The sequence below is a fragment of the Scyliorhinus torazame genome, chromosome 15, assembly GCF_047496885.1.
Source record: "Scyliorhinus torazame isolate Kashiwa2021f chromosome 15, sScyTor2.1, whole genome shotgun sequence".
In the NCBI taxonomy this organism is placed as follows: Eukaryota; Metazoa; Chordata; class Chondrichthyes; order Carcharhiniformes; family Scyliorhinidae; genus Scyliorhinus; species Scyliorhinus torazame.
Window position 1 is genome coordinate 82,538,765 of NC_092721.1, and position 23,911 is coordinate 82,562,675.

A 23,911-nucleotide genomic window follows, 5' to 3' on the forward strand; every position below is an offset into this window, starting at 1 on the left:
GGAATCACTCAATACTCCATTTCCCCCTCTCGCAAACACAGCGAGGTCCCCACCCTCTGCCACATCTCGCACACTCGGCAGCCGCTGATTGGTCGCCAGGCGGGACTTCCCTGCCTGTGGGGCAGATTCGGTTTCCTTTCCTCTCGGGACGGGCGGCTCCCTCTTTGTCCCAGTTTCGTTTATCGATTCTGATGTGAGACCCTTTTTTAACTGCACAGAGTTTGCAGTCTTCTTCAGCCTGCGACGGGCTGAGTGGATGATCACCTCAGCCACATTTGATGAAGGTGGTGGAGAGCTACCTTCTGCTGCAGCCCACGTTCAGCCCAATTTGATTCAGCGACAGTGAACAAATAATAATATATTTCCAAGTCAGGATGATGTATGGCTTGGAGGGGAACTTCCCAAGGAGTGGTATTTCCATGTACCTGCTGCCCCTGTCTGTCTAGGTGGTAGCGATCGTGGGTTTGGAATGTGCTGTCAAGGAACCTTAGTGTGTCTCACTGTGCATCTGTGATGAAGGGAGTGATATTTGTGGATGAGGTGCCAATTAAGCGGGCTGCTTTTTCCTGGTTGGTGTTAAGCTTCTCGAATGTTGGAGCTACATTCATCCAGGCGAGTGGAGCTCATTTTACCACACTCCTGACTAATACATTTTAGATGATGGACAGGTTTTGGAGAGCCAAGTGGTGACTTCCTGCAACATTCATATCTCTGACCTCTTTGAGTCACAGCATTTATATGACTTGTCTAGTTCAGTTTCTGGTCAATAGTAATGCTGGGAATGTTGATAGTGGGGAATTTGGTGATGACAATGCCTTTGAATGCTAAAGGATGATGATTAGATTCTCTCTTGAAGATGCTCATTCTCTGGCACTTGTGTGGTGCAAATGTTACTTGCCACTTGTCAGCCCAAGCTTGGATATTGTCCAGGCCATGCTGCATTTGGATATGGACTGCTTTCATATCTGAGAAGTCGTGAATAGTGCTGAGTGTTTGCAATCAATAGTGAACATCCCACCTGTGATCTTATGACGGAAGAGAGGTCATTGATGAAGCAGCTGAATGAAGATGGTTGGGCCTAGGACACTACTCTGAGGAACTCCTGCAGTGATGACCTGGGACTAAGATGATTGACCTCCAACAACCACAACCAGCTTCCTTTGTGCCAGCTGTGACTCCAATCTGGAGAGTTTCCCCTAATTCCCATTGACTCCAGATTTTGCTATGACTTCTTGATGTCACATTCGGTCAAATGCTGCCTTGATATCAAGGGCAGTCATTATCACCTCACCTCAGGATGTCAGCTCTTTTATCCATGTTTAAACCTGTATTGAGTGACCCTGGCAGAACCCAAACTGAAGGTCAGTGAGCAGACTAGTGCTAAGCAAGTGTCACTTGATGACCCCTTTCATCATTTTACTGATAATTGTCAGTTGACTGATAGGGCGATAATTAGCCGGGTAGGATTTGTCCTATTTTTTGTATAGAGGACATACGGCAATTTTCCACATTGCCATGTGAAGTTGTACTGGAACATCTGAGGAAGAGTAGGCCATCCAGCCCCTCAAGCCAGCTCCGCCGTTTAATAGAATCATGGCTGATCTGATAGTAACCTCAAATCTGCATCCCGCCTAACTTCGATAACTTATCACCCCTTTGCTTACCAAGCATTTATCCGCCTCTGACTTAAAAATATTCAAGTACTCTGCTTACGTCACCTTTTCAGGAAGAGAGTTCCTGTTTCGAGGAACAGCTTGGCTAGGGTCATGGCAAATTCTGGAGCACAAGTCGTCAGTTCTATTGCTGTAATATTGGCCATTCTCATAACCTTTGTAGTGTCCAGTGCCTTCAGCAATTTCTTCATATTATGTGGAGTGAATCCGAATTGGCAACTGTGATGCTGCGGATCTCAGGAGAAGGCTGAGATAAATCATCCACTCAACACTTCTGACTGATGATTGATGTAGCTGCTCCAGCCTTATCTTTTGCACTGATGTGCTGGGCTCCCCCATCATTTGAGGTTGGGGATATTTGTGGAGCCTCCTTCTCCCCCAGTGGATTGTTTCATTGTCCACCACCATTCATTGGATGTGGCAGGACTGCAGAGGTTCGAGCTGATCCATTGGTTGTGGAATCACACAGCTTTGTCGATCACTTGTTACTGCTGCTTGGCATGCAAGTAGTCCTGTGTTGCAGCTCCATCAGGTTGGCACATAATTTTTAGGTCTGCTTCTGGCATGCCTTCCTAAACTTGTAATTGAACCAGGGCTAATCCCATGATTTGGTGCAATGGTAAAGTGGGGAATATGCCGGGCCATGAGATTACAGATTGTGGCTGAGTATAGTTCTGCTGCTGCTGATGGCCCACAGAGCCTCATGGTTACCCAGTCTTGAGCTGCTAGATCTGTTTGCAATCTATCCCATTTAGCACGACGGTAGTGCAACACAACACGATGAAGGATTATCAATGTGAAGGTGGGTCTTTGTGTCCACAAGGACTATGTGGTGGTCACTCCTACCAATACTGTCATCGACAGATGAATCTGCGGCAGGCAGGTGAGTATGAGGTCAAATATGTTTTTCTCTCCTGTTGGCTCCTTCGTCATCTGCCACAAACCCAGTCTCGCAACTGTTGGTGATGGTACATGTTAATCAGCAGGGGGTTTTCTTGTCGATGTTTGACCTGGTACCATTAAACTTCATGGGATCTGAAGACAATGTTGAGGACTCCCAAAGCAACTCCCTCTTGACTATGCCACTTCTGCTGAGTTTGTCCTGCCAGTGGGGCGGGACATACCCAAGGGGTGATAGTGGTATCTGGGACATTATCTGTCCGGTCTATTCATTATGGACTTTGTAGGGCTTTGATGCAACTGCTTCCTAGCCCATTTCACTGGGCATTTAAGAATCAACAGCATTGCTGGAGTCACATGTAAGCCTGACCAGGTAAGAAAAACAGATTTCCCCCACTAAAGAACATTACTCAACCAGATGCATTTTTATGACAGTTGACAATTCCAGATATTAATTGGCTGAATTCAAGTTCAACCATCTGCTGTGATGGGATTCAAACCCAGAGCATTACTCTGGATTACTAAACTAGGGACAATACCCCTATGCTGCCTCCTTCCACAGCTGTGAAGTCATGTACGTTTACAAAATTTGTAAATTAAGCATCAGTTTAATATCTGATGCTCCCTTTCTCTGGGGCATGGATATATATTAAATTGATGGTCGAACTGTGAGATGGCAGAGATTTGTTCTGTTCTTGTCACACATCAACTCATCTTTGTTAAACCTCTGGGAACAGTGCAACTCACACTTGGGGGATTTCCAAAATTAATAATGGGTTCATTCAAAACAAAAGCAAAATACTGCAAATGCTAGAAATCTGCAATGTTCTGCCCCCATTTTCTTTCTTTTTTGCTTTGCAGGTTTCATTTTTACTCCTTTTTTCTCTGGTGTTTGCTTTCCCACAAGAGCTGTTCATCATTCAATCATTCACAGAGCCTTCTAGACATGTTTTGTTTCTTTACGTGTCTCCCTGAACCACCAACTCATGTTGTCTAATCGATCCTGTCTTCCCCTATCACAAACTTTTTTTTTTCACTTTCCTGGGGGCTGAAGCCATGTCAAACCCCTCAGGCAGCATGCACCAGAGAATCTTTGGTATGAAATTAAATGCCAATCATAAATAAAAGGTGTAATTGTAAGTGGTGAGATATTGCAGTATGCTATTTACTTTACTCATAAAAATTGAATTGTGTTGCACTTTACATTGACGTTACATAATGTACTTTTGCAAATTTTATGAATAAAGTATATTTTGGAGGGGCAAAAAAAATCAAGAAATGGCTGAGTGCATAGGGCACAAAAGAAGCTACGGATCGAAAACTTATGCCAGCTGCAGTGCTGAAGACCCTATGTATCAGAATTAACCATGTCTAGCTAACTTACGGCAGTACAGTTACAACACTGACACATAGCTAACATGACAAATTGCCCAGATAACTCCTGTCCACAAAAAGCAGGACAACTACATCCCAACCAATTACTGTTCCATCGGTCTACTTTCAATCATCAGAAAAGTGATGCAGGAGACATCAACAGTGCAATAATCATCAATAACATGCAGACCAATGCACAATTTGGGAATCATCAAAACCACACTCAGTTGAGTATTCTATAGTAAATGTCTAACCTCTTGATACCCAAACATAGTCTTTCCACCATCTATGAGGCAAAAGGTTAGGAGTAGACCACTTGTCTGATTATGTGCAGCTGGAACAACAGTCAAGAAACTTCATAGCATCCAAGGCAAAGCAGTCTGCTTGATTGACGGACTTTCCACCACCTTAAATATCTACTCCCTCCAGCTTTGATGCACCGTGACTGTAGTGTGTACTACTATCCACATTATGCATTGCAGAAACCTGCCAAGGCTTCATCCACAGCTCTTCCCAATCCCATTACTACAACCACCTAGATACACACCATCCTAACTTGGACATAAATCTCAATCCCTCCATTGTCACTGGGTCAAAATCCTACCTAACTCAGCACCAATATCTCAGATGAGGAGTACCTTCACCAAAGGGATGCAATTTAGTCTTCAGAAGGATCGGTATCTAACAATGAAGTTTTGGACAGTATGTTAAGATCCGTTCTTGTGAACTGTCTACAATTGATATTTGCCATGGTATTTCTCAAAGAAGAAAAGGGAGTTCTCCCAGTGACCTAACCAAATATTCTTTGTTCAACAATATCTGATAATTCATCTAATTTAGCATTGTGGTACCTTGCTGCCCGCTAATTTGATTCTGCATTTTCCTATATAACAATTGTGACTGCACGTCAACTGTAATTTATTGGTTTTGATTTGCCTTGGGATACAAACATTGCATTAAATTCGACTCCTATGTTGGGCCTCATCTGACATATTGGTGTGAGTTACATTCTGCAAAAGTGATTCTGACATACTGGGGTAGAAATTGGTATGTGTTCTACTCACTTTTGGGGCTAAAACGGGCATAATGTATACCAATTTCTGAGCCTGTGGTCCTATATCGTATCTGGGTCAGTGGCAAGACTGCTGGCATATTGGTCCTCACTATTTTTAGGCATCTATGGCACCTTCCTGAACTCTGTATTGAACTCAATTTAAATATTTGAAAATGTGTTCTGTGCCTGTTTTAGAATCTTGTTGCAAGGTGTGTGAAAAACAAGCTGGAGCGTGTACCTTGTAAGCTCTGACTAATTCTACAGCAACCTACTCAGTGGTACTTAAATGTCTCACTGAAGAAATGATAGGAATTGTTTCTAACCTCCTCTTCTGTGAACCGTGGAAACGAGTGCTCCTCCCAGCTCCACTGTGGGCAGCTGCTGGTCCTTGTGGTGTAAATCAGTGTTTTTCAAATGTTTTTGCCTGGGACCCATTTTTACTAACTGGCCATCCTTCAGGACCCATGCTGCCGTCCTTTGCAACCCACGCCAGCCGACCTTGGCGACCCACGCTGCCATAACATTACGACCCACCATTTTCACTTACCTTTAATATGACAGGTGAGCCTGCTTAGTCCCCACAATCTCATTTGCTTTGTTATTCAATGTTACATTTCTGATAATGATTTCAGCTGATGATTTAAGATCTCACTGCATCTGCTGAAAAAAATAGAGGTTTGTCTTCACATTCACGTGCTTAGTCTTAAAATATCTTTGACGTTTTGAGGGTTTTAAACTTTAATTTGTCAGTGCTTCCCTGCATATAACACACACGTGAACTTTGAATCCTGATTTACCGTGGCACAATTAATAACCCACACCTCAAATAATCATCTTTATGCTACTTTGTTCTTGTTTACAGCTTCTTCGTCATGGGTTGTTCATCAGAGGTCCTAGAGCTCACACCAGCACTGCTGGCAGCTGAAAAATGGAGGAATCGCTCTTGCGCGCCCAGAGCATGTGACGTCAGTGTTCAGGTTGCATGACATCAGTGTTCGGGCCGCATGACCTGCTCTCTGCAAGGGCAGCACGGTGGCGCAGTGGGTAGTGCTGCTGCCTCACGGTGCTGAGGTCCCAGGTTTGATCCCGACTCTGGGTCACTGTCTGTGTGGAGTTTGCGCATTCTCCCCGTGTTTGCGTGGGTTTCGCCCCCACAAATCTAAGATGCGTAAGGTCGGTGAATTGGCCACATTAAATTGCCCCTTAATTGGAAAAAAATAATTAGGTACTCTGAACTTAGAAAAAAATAGAATGACCTGGTTAAGGCAGGAAGACTCCAGCGATTTAAAAATAAATCTGCATCTGGGTCACCGCGCTGATGTCAGGAAGAGGTGTTCTGCTCCACTGGGCTCCGGGTCTGCGCATTGCTGAGGGGGCAAGCATGTGCAGAACGGCCGGCATTCTGAAAGCCGGTGGCGCTGTTGAGTACTTCTTCCTGCGATCAGGAACGCCGTGACGCATGGCCCCACGACACTCCTGACACCCGCCCGTGGGCCGTGACCCTGGGTTTGAAAATGACTGGTGTAAATGATGTACTGATGTACAGACCCATTGTGAGAATCCTCAGTCTCCATGCCCTTGTTCCCCATTTGCCCGCTAGTGGAAACAATCTTTCATTATTTACTCAAGGATCAGCTAGCTCAATTGACTACATGTGCTACTTAATAATGCTGGCAGCATGGGTGCCTATTCTTGCCCAGTTGTGATATGGCATAGAGATGTGTGCAGATCCATGATTAGCAATTCAGACAACAAGGACGCTATGTGAATAAAGAGTTTTAGTCATCTTACTGGTGGCAGCTCTCCATTTGCTACTGCAACTGTTATTTCCAACGTCAGAAAAGGTGGGACGATCCTCTGGCCCGTTTGAAGCAGTTTCTAGGAGATTTGAAAGCTCTCAGCATGTCTGAAAAACAACTGACTCACACTTTGAAGTTCCCTTTTTGCAACTCCTCAAGTCAAATTGTCAATTAAACTGTGACTATTCTGCAAAATTAAAACTGGGAAATGAGAGCTTCACAGCATTTACCAGATCACATTTTGTAACAGATACAGAGGGAAACTGGAGGGGATCTTATCACTGATGTGGAATTATTTTTAATCTAGGGTGGATTTTTGATGGTTACCATCATTCTCGTCCTTAGTTAGAAAACTCAGGTTTGGGCAGCACGGTGTCACAGTGGTTAGCACTGCAGCCTCACGGCGCCGAGGTCCCAGGTTCGATCCCAGCTCTGGGTCACTGTCCATGTGGAGGTTGTACATTTCCCCGTATTTGCATAGGTTTCGCCCTCACAACCCAAAGATGTGCAGGGTAGGTGGATTGGCCACACTAAATTGCCCCTTAATTGGAAAAAATTAATTGGGTACTGAAATTTTAAAAAAAAAAAGAAAATTCAGGTTGGAAGACGGGTGGCCACAACATTTTTCAAGAATAAAAGAAGAAAATTATTGCAAATATTGGTTGTTTGAAATTAAAACAAACCTGCTTGAAATACACAACCATCAGAATATTCAGCATCCAGAAAAGCAAAAGACAGGTGAAGATTTCAGGTGTAATATACTTCACTGAGTAGCGATTGGAAATTAGATAGTTGGCCCACTTTTCCACTACTCATCCAGAAGACACTGACGAGAACATAGAACATAGAAAATACAGCACAGAACAGGCCCTTCGGCCCACGATGTTGTGCCGAACCTTTGTCCTAGATTAATCATAGATTATCATTGAATTTACAGTGCAGAAGGAGGCCATTCGGCCCTTTGAGTCCGCACCGGCTCTTGGAAAGAGCACCCTACCCAAACTCAACACCTCCACCCAACACCAAGGGCAATTTTGGACACTAAGGGCAATTTATTATGGCCAATCCACCTAACCTGCACATCTTTGGACTGTGGGAGGAAACCGGAGCACCCAGAGGAAACCCACGCAGACATGGGGAGGATGTGCAGACGCCGCACAGACAGTGATCCAAGCCGGAATCGAACCGAGGACCCTGGAGCTGTGAAGCAATTGTGCTATCCACAATGCTACCGTGCTGCCCTTAAGAACAAATAAATCTACACTATATCATTTTACCGTAATCCATGTACCTATCCAATAGCTGCTTGAAGGTCCCTAATGTTTCCGACTCAACTACTTCCACAGGCAGTGCATTCCATGCCCCCACTACTCTCTGGATAAAGAACCTACCTCTGATATCCTTCCTATACCTTTCACCTTAAATTTATGTCCCCTTGTAATGGTTTGTTCCACCCGGGGAAAAAGTCTCTGACTGTCTATCTATTCCCCGGATCATCTTATAAACCTCTATCAAGTCGCGCCTCATCCTTCTCCGTTCTAATGAGAAAAGGCCTAGCACCCTCAACCTTTCCTCGTAAGACCTACTCTCCATTCCAGGCAACATCCTGGTAAATCTCCTTTGCACCTTTTCCAAAGCTTCCACATCCTTCCTAAAATGAGGCGACCAGAACTGTACACAGTACGCCAAATGTGGCCTTACCAAAGTTTTGTACAGCTGCATCATCACCTCACGGCTCTTAAATTCAATCCCTCTGTTAATGAACGCGAGCACACCATAGGCCTTCTTCACAGCTCTATCCACTTGAGTGGCAACTTTCAAAGATGTATGAACATAGACCCCAAGATCTCTCTGCTCCTTCGCATTCATATTTGTCCTCCCAAAATGGACAACCTCACACTTTTCAGGGTTAAACTCCATCTGCCACTTCTCAGCCCAGCTCTGCATCTTATCTATGTCTCTTTGCAGCCGACAACAGCCCTCCTTACTATCCACAACTCCACCAATCTTCGTATCATCTGCAAATTTACTGACCCACCCTTCAACTCCCTCATCCAAGTCATTAATGAAAATCACAAACAGCAGAGGACCCAGAACTGATCCCTGCAGTATGCCACTGGTAACTGGGATCCAGGCTGAATATTTGCCATCCACCACCACTCTCTGACTTCTATCGGTTAGCCAGTTCGTTATCCAACTGGCCAAATTTCCCACTATCCCATGCCTCCTTACTTTCTGCAGAAGCCTACCATGGGGAACCTTATCAAATGCCTTACTAAAATCCATGTAAACTACATCCACTGCTTTACCTTCATCCACATGCTTGGTCACCTCCTCAAAGAATTCAATAAGACTTGTAAGGCAAGACCTACCCCTCACAAATCCGTGCTGACTATCCCTAATCAAGCAGTGTCTTTCCAGATGCTCAGAAATCCTATCCTTCAGTACCCTTTCCATTACTTTGCCTACCACCGAAGTAAGACTAACTGGCCTGTAATTCCCTGGGTTATCCCTAGTCCCTTTTTTGAACAGGGGCACGACATTCGCCACTCTCGAATCCCCTGGTACCACCCCTGTTGACAGTGAGGACGAAAAGATAATTGCCAACGGCTCTGCAATTTCATCTCTTGCTTCCCATAGAATCCTTGGATATATCCCGTCAGGCCCGGGGGACTTGTCTATCCTCAAGTTTTTCAAAATGCCCAACACATCTTCCTTCCTAACAAGTATTTCCTCGAGCTTACCAATCTGTTTCACACTGTCCTCTCCAACAATATCGCCCCTCTCATTTGTAAATACAGAAGAAAAGTACTCGTTCAAGACCTCTCCTATCTCTTCAGACTCAATACACAATCTCCCGCTACTGTCCTTGATCGGACCTACCCTCGCTCTAGTCATTCTCATATTTCTCACGTGTGTAAAAGGCCTTGGGGTTTTCCTTGATCCTACCCGCCAAAGATTGTTCATGCCCTCTCTTAGCTCTCCTAATCCCTTTCTTCAGTTCCCTCCTGGCTATCTTGTATCCCTCGAATGCCCTGTCTGAACCTTATTTCCTCAGCCTTACATAAGTCTCCTTTTTCCTCTTAACAAGACATTCAACCTCTCTTGTCAACCATGGTTCCCTCACTCGACCATCTCTTCCCTGCCTGACAGGGACATATATATCAAGGACACGTAGTACCTGTTCCTTGAACAAGTTCCACATTTCACTTGTGTCCTTCCCTGACAGCCTATGTTCCCAACTTATGCACTTCAATTCTTGTCTGACAACATCGTATTTACCCTTCCCCCAATTTTAAACCTTGCCCTGTTGCACGCACCTATCCCTCTCCATTACTAAAGTGAAATGTGACTAGCATGGACACCAATGCCCTGACTGAGACGGATTAACTTAACCAGTCCAATCTTGTGATTGTCTTTAAATAAAACCCCCTAATGGTTCATTACAATAGTTGGTGTGTGATAAAACGTACCTCCAGGGGCTTTTCTTTTAAAAGAGCAAGATTTTTCTTCTCAAGATCATTGCACTCATTGTAACGGATGAATCTTTTTGGTAGTAATAACTAGGTTGGTTACTTACTTCCCTGCATCTCCTTGAGCAATATGACAATGTTTCAAGATTTAAAAAACCCACAGAACTAAAATGAAGAATTTTAGGATGTGCAGTTCCCCCACTTCAGTGGAAACCAATGTTTTCTACTAGGGAGCCCCATCATGAAGCTAATGGAAAATGTGTCTCTTCATTTTGATTGTTAAATATTTCAGCAAAAACAATCTGTCAGATGGGGAATTTGTATTCCAAGGTAGCGTCAAATATTTGGTGATGAAACAATGGTGAAATTGTACATGTGGCATCTTGCTAAAACACAGCTGACATTGTGCAAATATGAAAGCTGAAAAGGGTAAATCAATTTGAATATGTAGGCGTGAAAGCTTTACGACATGGGCATTAAAATAGAAGCTTCATGTATCTCTTTTCACAACAATTTTTACACAGTGCAGTCTCCATCATATGTGTAAGAATTTTAACTTAAAAAGAACTCTGACTCTAATTTGCTGAAATGGGAAAATCAGGAAATTGTGCAATTGTTGCACAATCTACAGATAAGTTAAAGGTCCATCAAATGCATGAAGAAAATTTCCTTTTAGAATGCTGATCTCTCGTGCTCTTACTACAGTAGTCTTCACCTCCAGATTTTAGGAGTTCTGTAATTTTTTTTGGCTATATTCAGTGGATTCTTAGCGAATATCTCTCTAATTCACTTACAAGTAAGCAAACTTATTTCATCGTCATTATTGTAAATCAGGGTTTCCTCTAGTTTGATTTCTCAATCTGCTGCAGAGGCCAGATCTGAAAACTTGATAAAATTGTCTATTGAAAATATGTATTTGTCACCCATTAAAGATAGACTGCAATCATTTATTTAATTATAGGTGCATGGTAACTATTAAAATGAACTGATATTAAATAAAGTCTGAAAGCTCAACTTCCATGCAGTAGGTAAAGATTGAAAGCAAAACATGATCCAAAGTACCTACCCAATGAATGTTCTGCATGTTTTATGTTATAACCCGAACCAAGGCCACAGGGTCTGCACCATCAGATTCCCCGTAGCCTCACCCGAGTATGATCTCCCCAGGTGAAGGGGCACAGCTACACCCTTAAACTAGGGGAGCTTGGGTCATAAATACCCCAGCCCGTGTGTGGGCCGGGCAGAGGAGACCCTTTGGGAAGTAGGAGTGTATTGAGTAGGTGAATAAATATTGTGTATTTCTAAATCCATCATGGCTTCCTCGTGGTCGCTCGCTGGATCTTTACATTTTAATTACAAGCTTTATATTGATAACTCAGTGGTTAAAGGCATGACCATAGAAACCAGAATGTCTCTAGTTTGATCCCAAGCTGACTTAGAGCTATTCAACAAGGAAGAGCATACATGAAACTGGATCTCTCTCCGTCCCTTTTATTTCGTCACCCCTGCTGCTAGAGTTTAAAATTATTGCATTTTTAAGCTGAAACTTGAATCTAGATGTTTGATTGGATATAAATCTGACCGTAAATTAGTCCATTTCATGAATATTTGGCATGCCAAGCTTGGTTCTCTGTAGTGGATTAAAGAGACAATTATTATGAGATGTTGGACATTGAGAAACAGCTAGCTCAACATCCTATTTGAATTAGTGCAGGAAGGCAAAGAAGAAATTAAGTGATCACACCTGTCAAGATCATCTTCACACATAACACCATCCCTAGATGACTTAGTGACCTTCTGGGTCATGACATGAGAATCCCCATTACAACCTTTCAATAATGCAGTTTAGTGAATATGTCTGACACTTACAATTAATTATCTTTCCATCATGCTTTGAAACCTTTACTATTGATGCTACCAGGACATCTTACAGTATTTCTATCCCAACATGAATTTATTGAGGTATGTTAAGAATAAAAGTCGGATAATTATACTAGGGGATTTCAACTTCCCCAGCATAAGTTGGGAGAGTCATAGTGTAAAGGGTTTAGAGGGGGAGAATTTCTTGAAATATATTCAGGGGAATTTTTATATCAATATGTAGAAGGCCCAACAAGAGATGGAGCAGTGCTGAATCTGGTTCCATGGAACGAAGCCAGATAAATGTTCAATGTGGCAGTGGGGAAACATTATAGTGATGGCGACCACAATAAAGTACGGTTCAAGTTTGTTATGGACAAGGAAAACGATGACCTACAAAAGACGATTTTGGATTGGGGCAAGGCAGATTTTGCTAAAATAAGGCAGGATCTGGCCAAAGTTGACTGGGAACAGCTTCTTGTGGGAAAATCCAGAGTAGAGCAGTGGAGGGGAAAAAGAAAATGGTCCGAGTACAGGTCCAACATGTTCCCTATGGGGGAAATGTAGGGGCAATAAGTTCAGGGAACCTTGGATGTATAGGACAATCCAGGAATGGATAAGGAGGAAGAGAAAAGCTTTTAGAAAGCCCAAAGGGAGAAATTCAACTGCGACCCTAGAGGAATATAGAAAGTGCAAGAGGTAACATTAGAAAGCAATTAGGAGAGCAAACAGGAAGTATTGGAGGCTTTGACGGCTTAAAAATAGACAAATCCCCAGGCCCAGTTGAATTGGAACCAAGGCTGCTGTAGGAGGTGAGGCAGGAAACTGCAGAGGCTCTGATGCATTTGTTTGATTGATTGATATTTATTGTCAAATGTACCGAAGTACAGTGAAAAGTATTTTTCTGCGGCCAAGGGAGCTTACACAGTACGTACATAGTAGGCAAAAGAATAATCAACATTGACAAATGGTGCATCAACAAATAGTGATTGGTTACAGTGCGGAACAAGTGCCAAACAAGAGCAGCATAGGACGTCGTGAAAGGGTCTGGAAGCGGGCAAAGCCTGGGTGTGAGGGGTCTCTGAATATGTTGTCTGCCATCCTGAGGCAGCAGTAATTAATGTTAATTCCTCTCTGGCCACGGGGGAAGTGCCAGGGGTCTGAAGAACAGCTAATGTTCCACTTTTCAAGAAAGGCAGAGTCGGTAAACCAGGGAATTACAGACCAGTATGTCTCACTGCAGTGGTAGGGAAACTATTGGGGAAAATTCTGAAGGAGAGAATTAATTCCCACTTGGAAAGGCATGGATTGATTACGGATAGTCAGCATAGCTTTGTCAGGGGGAGGTCATGCCCAACAAATATGATAGATCTTTTTGATAAAGTGACTGAGTGTGTGGATGAAAGAAGTGCAAGTTGATGTAGTTTATATGGATTTTAGCAAAGCCACTGACAAGGTTCCAAATGGGAGACTGAGAATGTTGAAGCTCATGGAATTCAAGGAAACCTGTCGAGAGGATCCAAAACTGTCGGAGGTTGTCTGAGTAACTGGATGCCGGTGTTTGCGCTATTTCCTGGCGATACCCTGAGGCCCCAACCTTAGACCTGCTGGCAGAGAGGAAAAAGCCACAAATGGACTTTGACCTGCTCTCCACCAGAAAGGCAATGCATCAACTCTGCCAGATACGCGGACCTTCTACGAACACCAAGACAAAGCCAGCCGCCTGCTGGCTCGCCAGCTGAGAAAGCAGGCGGCCATGAGGGAAATAGCGCAGATAAAGGACAATAATAAAACCAGAAAAGGTTAACGAAGCATTCGAGGCCTGCTACCAGGGGTTGTACAATTCCGAGGCCCCCCCCCAGAAGGGGACTCGAAGAAGCAGTTTCTCGATGCCAATTGTGGGGGAGAATAGAAAATGATACCCAATAAAGATAAAATCCACCCTAATGCGAGTCCTACAGGCCCATTTGGCTGCTCAATATAGACATGAAAATACTAGCCAACTGGAGAACTGCTTTGTTAAGGGTAGGCAGCGAACATCGAATGTAATAATGACCCCATCCGGGGAGAGAACCCCAGAGGTGATCATCTGCCTGAATGCAGAAAAGGCCTTTGACAGAGTCAAGTGGAAGTACCTCATAGATGTACTGGAGCAGTTTGGGCTCGGAGCAGGGTTCACTGCCTGGGTGAAACTTCTGTACAGTGCTCCCATAGCGAACGTTAGGACCAACACCACAAGCTCTAAATACTTCCAGCTGCACAGAGGCACAAGGCAGGGATGTCCCCTGTCCCTGCTTCTATTCGCCCTTCCCATTGAATCACTGGTGATCGCCCTCAGAATGGCGAAAAATTGGAAGGGGATCCTGAGAGGGGACAGAGAGCACAGAGTCTCACTCTATGCAATTAACTTCTCCCCTACATCTCGGACCCCCAAAGCAGCATGGGGGTTATCATGAAGCTTCTGAAAGAGTTTGGAGCCTTCTCGGGCTACAAACTCAACCTTTGCAAAAGTTAAGTCTTCCCAGTGAAGAGGGAGAGGGGCAGAGCTAGAGGGACTGCCATTTAAACAAGCCCAAATTCCGCTACCTGGGATCCAAATTACCCACGACTGGACACGGATCCACAAATGGAACCTGTCAAGTCTGGTGGAGGAAGTAGAGAAGGATCTGCGGAAGTGGGACATGCCCTCACTCTCTCTGGCGGGGAGGTGTAGACAATCAAGACGAACGTACTATTGCTCTATTAATAATGTTGGTGAACCACAAGCCTTCCCTTATATCGAATAAATGACCACACAACCAGTTAGTTAGTCCAAAAGATGGTTTATTTATATACACAAGAGTTATCTCGACATGCAAACACAATATCTACCATGAGTTAAACTACACCATCAGCTACAATAACCTATACCTAACTTCAGGGCGACTGACGCTGTGCAAATGGATAAGGCCTTTATCTGGATTTCACTTGGCTGGTTCGAAAAAAGTGACTCTATCTCTGCTGGACTCATCCGTCAGGTAGTGATCGTTGGTCTTGAACTTGGCTGGCTGTTCCTGCTACAATTGGGTTGGCACAGACCGGATCCAAAAGAGACAGAACACATGGCTGTGCTCTCTTTTATCCCTCTGGAATTTCGCGCTCTTTGGGGCGGTCCTTAACCTTGGACCGAAGATCACTGTCTTCGATTTCGGCCAATAAAAGGCCGGGTGCGTTGGTGGCTAGGCAGGTTTTTAGCGGTCATTGACCTTGGCAGTTGGGCTTGAGAATATGGCTCAAGCTATAGAATGTCAAACAGAGTTTTTAGTCTGAAGCTAGAATAGAGCTTGATGGGAAAATGAAATGTCAAACAGAGTTTTTAGTCTAATGGAATTTCAAGGCATTTTGTTATCGCTTATGCTTTTGCGCCAGACAGTTTGCAGTAACAAAACACGGCCTTGGGAATAATTTCTAATTCTACAGATAACTATATTTTAGCTGAGAGCCACAGAATGCTGTAATTCTCAGACCTCCTCGAAGGGGGCTGACCTTAGGAAGGAAACATGTCATTTAATTATATATAAGTAATTGTCTGCTGTATTAATTTTGGCTTGCTACTGTAGACACTCTTTGAAATACAGTGATGAAGTCCCGTCATTTAATTATATATAAGTAACTGTCTGCTGTATTAATTTTGGCTTGCTACTGTAGACACTCTTTGAAATACAGTGGTGAAGTCCTGGCCGTGAATAAACGTACGTTTGTTGAAGTAATTTGGTGTTCGATTGATCATTTCACCCGGACTGAAGGGAAACGAAAATTCCAATTTGGTAGCAGAGAATGGTTCTCACGGAGCCTTGCCAGGAGCAGACAGTGTAACTGACAGATCGTGACAGGAGGCGAAGGAGGGATCGGGCCCACAAATGTGAGTACCCTTGTTGCCACTTTGGTTTCCCCCTCCGCTGTACCGAGCGTGACCTGGTCCTACCGTCTGTTTCTGGAGAGACTCTTACGAGATCAGGTCAGTCCTGCGAACCTGTTACAGTCCGGGTTAGAGGCCCGGGAAGGGTTGGAGTCTCGTAAGAGGTTAGAATCCTCTTCGAATCCCTGGGTTGGAGTCCCGTAAGAGGTTAAAGTCCTCTTCGAATCCCTGGGTTGGAGTCCCGTAAGAGGTTAGAGTCCTCTTCGAATTCTGGGGTTGGAAACCCGTGCGCGAGGGTAGGAGACCCTCGGCCAAAAAGAGATACATAGGGAATGATGATCCTGGTTGCTTGATTCCTTCACGATAAAAGGTTGCCCTTAAAACAAGTGATTGTCTCAACCCGTGTCTTGACATGTTCGACACTCCGGGTTGACTATTGGCTACAGCGGGGAACGGATAACTCCGTCCAAATTATAATACTTCCCATCAGGTGCGGATGACGCCTTAAACTCCACAATAAACAGGGTTTCACCGTTGCGTACCCGGAACACTCGAACAATTTCTTAAGTTAGTTCTGTCTTTAATTCTCTGAGGCTGTTTAGTCTGTCCTTAATTGTCTGTTAGTCTGTCAGTCTGTCTTTGATTCTCTGAGTCTGTCAGTATGTTAGTCCATCTGTCTTTGTAGTGATGTAGTGTTTTTGACTTTTGAGTTTGAGTTTAGCTAAAGATTAGCTCTCTCTCTCTTTTCGCGTTTCATTTCCAGACTTTGATCTTCTAAAAGTTACTTTCGAACAATTGCCTAAGCCTCCTGATTGGGTAACGGGGCAGGATAACCCCGTTTAAATTCTTGATTGAATAAGCGATTTAGGATCGCCATCAAAATTAAATAGGTAACCACAAGGATCATCCGAGGATAGGAGACAATGGGTAATACTCTGGATAGCACCTCTGATAGTGGAAGCGCGCTTCAGACTCTTTGCGAACAGTATCCGGAACATTCTAAGCAGCTGCGGCAGTTGTCGGGGGAATTGCTATAGATTTTGGGAAAGGGGAATTGGCCCGTGGGAGGATCAAAAGATTTGCCTACGGTTATGGAGGCACAGCAGATTATTTGGCAACATAACCGTAGCTCCACGGCTAAGAAATTGATTGAGTTATGGCGGGAGTACTGCCAAAAATTAAAGATACATCCTTACTGGCTAGTTGGCAGGCTAACGCTTTAAAATTGGGTATTGAATTAACAGAAGGGGGAATTGTTAAGACTGCGGAGGTTTTGAGAAAGGAATGTGCCCACCATAGAAAAAGACCTAAGTCTGTAAAAAAAACCATTTCTAAATCAGGACCGTAAGGTCAAATGGCCGGCCTTGCCTTGACCGAGGGAGACGATGAGCATGACCCTGAAAATTGGCAATATAGGCGACGACCGACCGTTACACCACCACTACGACCGCCTCCACCTTACATTCAAGCCCTTTATCCACCGCTCCCACCGCCCCTACCACCACCTCCGCCGTCGCAAGGAGGTCCGGCGACTCACACTCGTTCTAAAACCCGTGCTAATCAATTCCCACAGATGAATCAAGAGTTAGTCCCGGGCAAAGAGGGGGCACCAGAGGTGGATTTCCCTGATTACCCAGACAATTATCAGCCGCAGTGTCAGTTCCCCATCCGGCAAGTTCCCAATATAGCATACAACCCTGCCAACCCCCGGGGCCCAACAACCAGGCATTTCAAAATAATTATTATAATTAATAAATCAAATTTGATACTACTGATTCAGTATTAATAAATTATACAATGTGTTAATAATACAGTCAAACAGTTGATTGATCAATAATAGTATTTCAGCTCAAATTCATCGATTGGGGGTACAGTTTGGTTAGTTTGAATCATTCTAATAGTTGGTCCCCTGTGTTTAGCGAATAGTTTTTTAATGCACTTATCACATTGGTATGTTATGTAAATGATGAATACAGCTACGCAGAAGAATAAGATTATTCTTATTGTGGACATTCCAGTGTGTCCAAGCCACCCACAAATTTTATCCCAGAGAGAGATAAATTGGGGTGGATCAAGTTTTTGATTTCTTTTTGGATATGTAATGCCAAATCTTTAACTTCTTTAGAGTTATTGGGAATGAAAGTGCAACATTCTGCACTTTGACATCTTCTGGATTATACACAAAAGCTTGTTGAAAGGGTTAATTTACTTGCAGAGACAAAAAGAGGCGTATAGCTTGGAATGATGCCATTCGCATCTCCAAACTTAAAAAAAAAAATATTTGTCACTCAAATGGACTGGGAGTAAAAGTTGGATTGCTGCCAAATTCCCGTTATCAAATGTCTTTGAACGATCTGTTCTTTTGGAATATAGATTTGCTTTTAATCAGAGTTGTTTTGGTTTTTTTAAAACCAGCTTCCACATTGTTTGAAGTTTTAATTTCCAGGCTAATTCTAAACATTTATTTTAAAATATCAAACACAATAACTCGTGCTGTCTCTAGGTTTTCTGTAGATGAATTCGTCAATTCTATTAAAGAAAGCACTACTAACAAGATATGTTATGTTCTTAAAATTAATAAAGCAATATTCAGAATAATGACAGTTCTCTTAAATTGACAGTTCTTGACTATCCCGCCTGCACTCAGATCCTTGCTTCTATTTACAACAGCCTCCAGTCGGCGGCTCACCTTATCCTCCAGCAGGACATTGTGGTTTACAGTTCCCACTCTGTCACGGCACTGCTCGGACAGCTCCAAACCCAACATTTAACCATGGCTCGGCAGAACAAGTACGAGATTTATCTCCTGAATAATCCCAAGCTCCAATTTCGCCACTGCACCACTATCAATCCATCAAGTTTTCTCTCCGAACCACCCTCGGAATGCTCACAGCCGGGCCACGATTGTTCCTCAGAGAGGAAGCCTCCGTGCGCGATGATCTCACTGACACTCCCCTGCCCGATGCAGACTTAACTGTTTCACCGACGGCAGTGCTTCCGTCGGCGAAAGGGGGGATAGATTATCAGGGTACGCTATAGTTAATCAGCAGGTAGAAACCCTGGAAGCAGCAGCATTTGATACGCCGTTCTCCACCCAACAAGCCGAGCTATTTGCACTTATCCAAGTGTGCGTGTTAGGAGAGAATAAGAAAATAAACATTTACACAGACTCCAGATACGCATTTGGAGCAACACACGACTTCGGTCAATTATGGAAGAACAGGGGATTTCTTACATCTGCAGGCACTCAGATATCCCACAAACAGTTAGTTACACAATTACTACAGGCTTTAATGCTCCCTAAACAAATAGCCGTAATAAAGTGCGCTGCCCATACGACCGGCAAAACCCTGGTGGACGCGGGTAATCGGCAGGCGGACCACCAAGCCAAAGAGGCTTCTCGCTTAAAAGACATGGTGGTACCAAAAATGATGAGCCAGACTAAAAGCTCTAAGGGTCAGTCTCCCTCTGAAAAACCAATGCCGACCATCATTGACGTCATTCAGTTACAGAAGGACGCTCCTGCCTGTGTAAAAAGACTATGGGAAGAATTGGGATGTTGTTATGATCCTGTAAACAAATTGTGGGTCACCCCGGCAGGGCAGACTTGTATGCCCGATGCATTAGCAGCCTGGGTCACCGAATGTGTTCACTTTGCAACTCTTTGTGGTGCGCGAGCTACGGGTGATGTATTGCTCAAGACTTGGTGGCATCCAAGACTGCAGGACATAGCGCAAAACATTAGCAGTCGTTGCCTAGTATGTCAGCAGTATAATCCTGGTAAAGCAATACCCTGTGAAATGGGTAAAACCCCGCTACCGGAAGGTCCCTTTGAGACACTCCAGATGGATTACATTGAGTTGGAAAAATGCCAATGTTATAAACATGTATTGGTTATTGTTGATGTATTTAGTAAATGGATAGAAGCTTACCCCACTGTAGATAACAAAGCTTCCACGGTAGTAAAAGTTTTAATGCGAGAAATTGTTCCTAGATTTGGGATTCCATATCGATTAAGCTCTGATAATGGACCTCATTTTGTGGGACAGATCAATGAGGAATTTTGTACTCAGCTGGGAATAAAACAACAATTACACTGCGCATACCGACCCCAAGCAGCGGGAATGGTAGAAAGGGCTAATCAGACATTAAAAACAAAACTGGCAAAACTACAGGCAGAGACTGGAGCCCCTTGGCTCAAATTATTGCCTATTGCCCTCGTCCAGATACGTGCAACCCCAGCCGGAAAGACACGACTGAGTCCCGCCAAAATTTTATACGGAAGACCCTTGCGTACTCCTTGGGATCAAGGGAAACATAAGGAAGTACAGTTTCACCATATGATCACTGAAATGGCCAACTATGTGATAGCCTTGACTAAAGTACTAAAAGGCCTCCATTCACCGGTACGAGCCGCTTATGAGGAGATACCTCTCTTGTCCAGTTCTGTCACTATTAAACCGGGGGAGTATGTTCTGATTCGTAATTGGGTTGGGAAAGGATTAGAATCCCGATGGGAAGGACCACACCAGGTCCTACTCACTACTCCCACTGCTATAAAAGTGGAAGGCAGAAATGCCTGGATCCACGTCCACCATTGTAAGGTTGTGAAAATGCAATAGAGAATAACCCTCTGTTTCGAGCCCTAGGTAATAACTCAGACATCACTTCAAGGATGAAGGCCACAATTATTATCGTAACCCTGCTGGAACTTTTGGAAACTGGAGGAGAGGCCAAGCGAAGAACCTGTGGCCCCAAGGGAAGACGGACTCATCACCTCTGTCGAGGAGACATCTTACAATGCACCAGTCAAGGCCCAGGAGAAGGACCTTGGAATGTGACCCCTGCGGACGGATGTTCGGCCTACGTACAACGATGCAATCGGACCATACTCATCAGTGGAGTGACTAAGGGCAACCTACCCTGTCATCAGGTCAACTATAAATGGGACTATAGCTGCAGAAACAAAAAAAAGACTTTACCCTTGGGATGCGTTGACCAAGGGAGGGTAAGGCTGCGGGAAAAAAGGGAATTACATGTAAACACGTATCTGTATATGTCATATGTGTACGCAAAGGACATGAATGTTTCTGGTTGCTGGGTATGTACACATATCCCGACCCATGCTAAGGGAGGGACCCCCATCAGACCTGTTCCGCTTCACCTATCAGAAACAGTAGAATGGTATATTTACCAGAATGGTACTCGTCAATCCCCCAGGACTATAAGAATTGCATCTATGGTAAGACACCCAGACGGCGGGGCAGCTTCTAGTTTATCGTTTCTCCCCATATCCCCAAGACCTTGGAAAGAGGGGGGCTATCCAATGAACACCTTTGAGATGTGGTACCAACCAAGTTATAACAGATCCCACCAGCCTCCGTTTCTTACCCTCACTAATACCACTGGGAATATGTTTAGTAAGGAATATGGTTAAAGGGATATTTGTAGGTGCTAGTCAATGCGAGCACAGAATTGTGGTGGCCAACATATCCGAGGTCTATCCCGTACCTACGTCTCCTCAGTTTTATGGGTGTACACTGGACGCCCCATACGCAAATGGGACAGGTACCTTCAAGTACTCCTTAATTGCTGAAGGGTTTGATGTGGACAAACTCACTTCGTACAATGGGACATACTTTATTTGTGGCCACAAGTCATATCCCTGGTTGCCAGAGAATTGGACGGGATCCTGTTATCTGGGGTATGTAGTCCCCTTTATACACCATCTCGCCAATTTAGGCGACCATTACCAAATGATGAAGCGACAAAAGAGAGAAATAAGCAAAACGCAACAATACTTTGGGATCCTGCTTCCCCCTATCGGGGTAGCTCTTGCAATGAAGGAACTAAGGAAGATAGCAAAATTCCTGGAGGAGGTATCAAACAACACCACTGAAGCATTGACTGAGATAAATAATGAAATGGTGGCAATAAGAACCCTTAGCCCTACAAAACAGAATGGCCCTCGATTACCTCCTTGCAAACAAAGGTGAAACTTGCGCCATGATCGGTTCGGAATGTTGCACCTACATCCCCGATAGTTTGGAGACCATCACCCACCTCGTGGATCATATCCGCAAAGAGGTTAAGAAACTGCATGAAACATCGAGGGATGGGTGGTTAGATTGGTTATTTGCTGGATCATGGGGGTCTTACCTGGTGCATGGATTAATAATCCTGGTAGTTGTAATACTTGTAAGAATTATGCTTAGCTTCCGAATGAAATGCTTGTGTAAAAGTATCAGTGCAGCAGTAATTTCTCAACAGTTAATGCAGCAACATGAAGTGCGCCTTGAAGAGTTAATGGATGTGAAAGAAGGTGCAGAGGAATGTAAGAAAATGATAGAAGTACAGATAGAATGGGAGAGACTGAGACGATTGGCTATGGATTAGAAGTTATCATGAAATGAGAAAAGGGGGGAATGAGAATATGGCTCAAGCTATAGAATGTCAAACAGAGTTTTTAGTCTGAAGCTAGAATAGAGCTTGATGGGAAAATGAAATGTCAAACAAGAGTTTTTAGTCTAATGGAATGTCAAGGCATTTTGTTATCGCTTATGCTTTTGCGCTAGACAGTTTGCAGTAACAAAACACGGCCTTGGGAATCATTTCTAATTCTACAGATAATTATATTTTAGCTGAGAGCCACAGAATGCTGTAATTCACAGGCCTCCTCTAAGGGGGCTGTCCTTAGGAAGGAAACATTGTCATTTAATTATATATAAGTAATTATTTGCTGTATTAATTTTGGCTTGCTACTGTAGACACTCTTTGAAATACAGTGGTGAAGTCGTTTGTTGAAGTAATTTGGTGTTCGATTGATCATTTCATCCGGACTGAAGGGAAACAAAAATTCACAGGCTTTCTGAGTAAGGGGAGTGGTGCCGATCAGTCTGTGGCTGTACCAGTTGCTTGATTGGAGTCCTATTGTTCTGGGAAAATGGGCCATTAAAATGCAAATGAGCGGGGGTTTCGATCAGGCCTGGTTACCTGCGTTTCAGATACACATAGGCTCTGTAACTGTCTGAGTCCAGGGTTGGCCATAATTCCCATGGTCCTTTGCAGGTGGCCATCTTAGATGACTACATTCCATCCTCTTGATTCTGAACGTGAAGCGTGGTGGATCACACTATCAATCCCTGTTCATCCTCGGTGGACCGGTCACCCTTGGTCAAGGCAAGGTTCTACCCTACTCTATCTTATGGTTTGGGACATTTACCTAATATTCCATTAATACATTCATAAATTAATTCATCTCTAACGGTCACTCTAATTCAGGTCATTATAAAACATTTAATTTACCCGCACAGTTGATTTCTAGCTAACACTATCTCAGCTACTCTCATGCTGCTGGTGAATATCAAAGAACTTATATACAGTACAAAATTTAAAACAGCGGCATCACATTTCTACTTAATCCTAATAAAGTTAAAGAGGTACATGGTTTATTTTTAGGAGCGATTGGTACATGAGTTTAATTTTGTTGAATTCCAAAGAAAGGGGATCGGACTGTATATATCGGGGAGCAGGAGGCTTTTGCTCGCCATTTACAGAGTCGGCATGTTTGAATGACCCTGCAGATTATTGCAATTACTAGAAGGGGATATATCCAAGGATTCTATGGGAAGCAAGAGATGAAATTGCAGAGCCATTGGCAATGGTCTTTTCGTCCTCACTGTCAACAGGGGTGGTACCAGGGGATTGGAGAGTGGCGAATGCCGTGCCCCTGTTCAAACAAGGGAATAGGGATAATCCAGGGAAATACAGGCCAGTTAGTCTTACTTCGGTGGTAGGCAAAGTAATGGAAAGGGTTCTGAGGGATAGGATTTCTGAGCATCTGGAAAGACACTGCTTGATTAGGGATAGTCAGCACTGCT

At 43.8% G+C, this 23,911-nt stretch overlaps 1 long non-coding RNA gene across 1 annotated transcript; it reads left to right on the top strand.

Annotated features, from left to right (window-relative positions):
- Nucleotides 1-11,263: 11,263 nt before the first annotated feature.
- LOC140391653 (uncharacterized) lies at nt 11,264-22,836 on the top strand. Its single transcript, XR_011935151.1, has 2 exons — nt 11,264-16,034; nt 20,681-22,836. It is a non-coding gene; the product is annotated as an uncharacterized lncRNA (long non-coding RNA).
- Nucleotides 22,837-23,911: the final 1,075 nt, after the last annotated feature.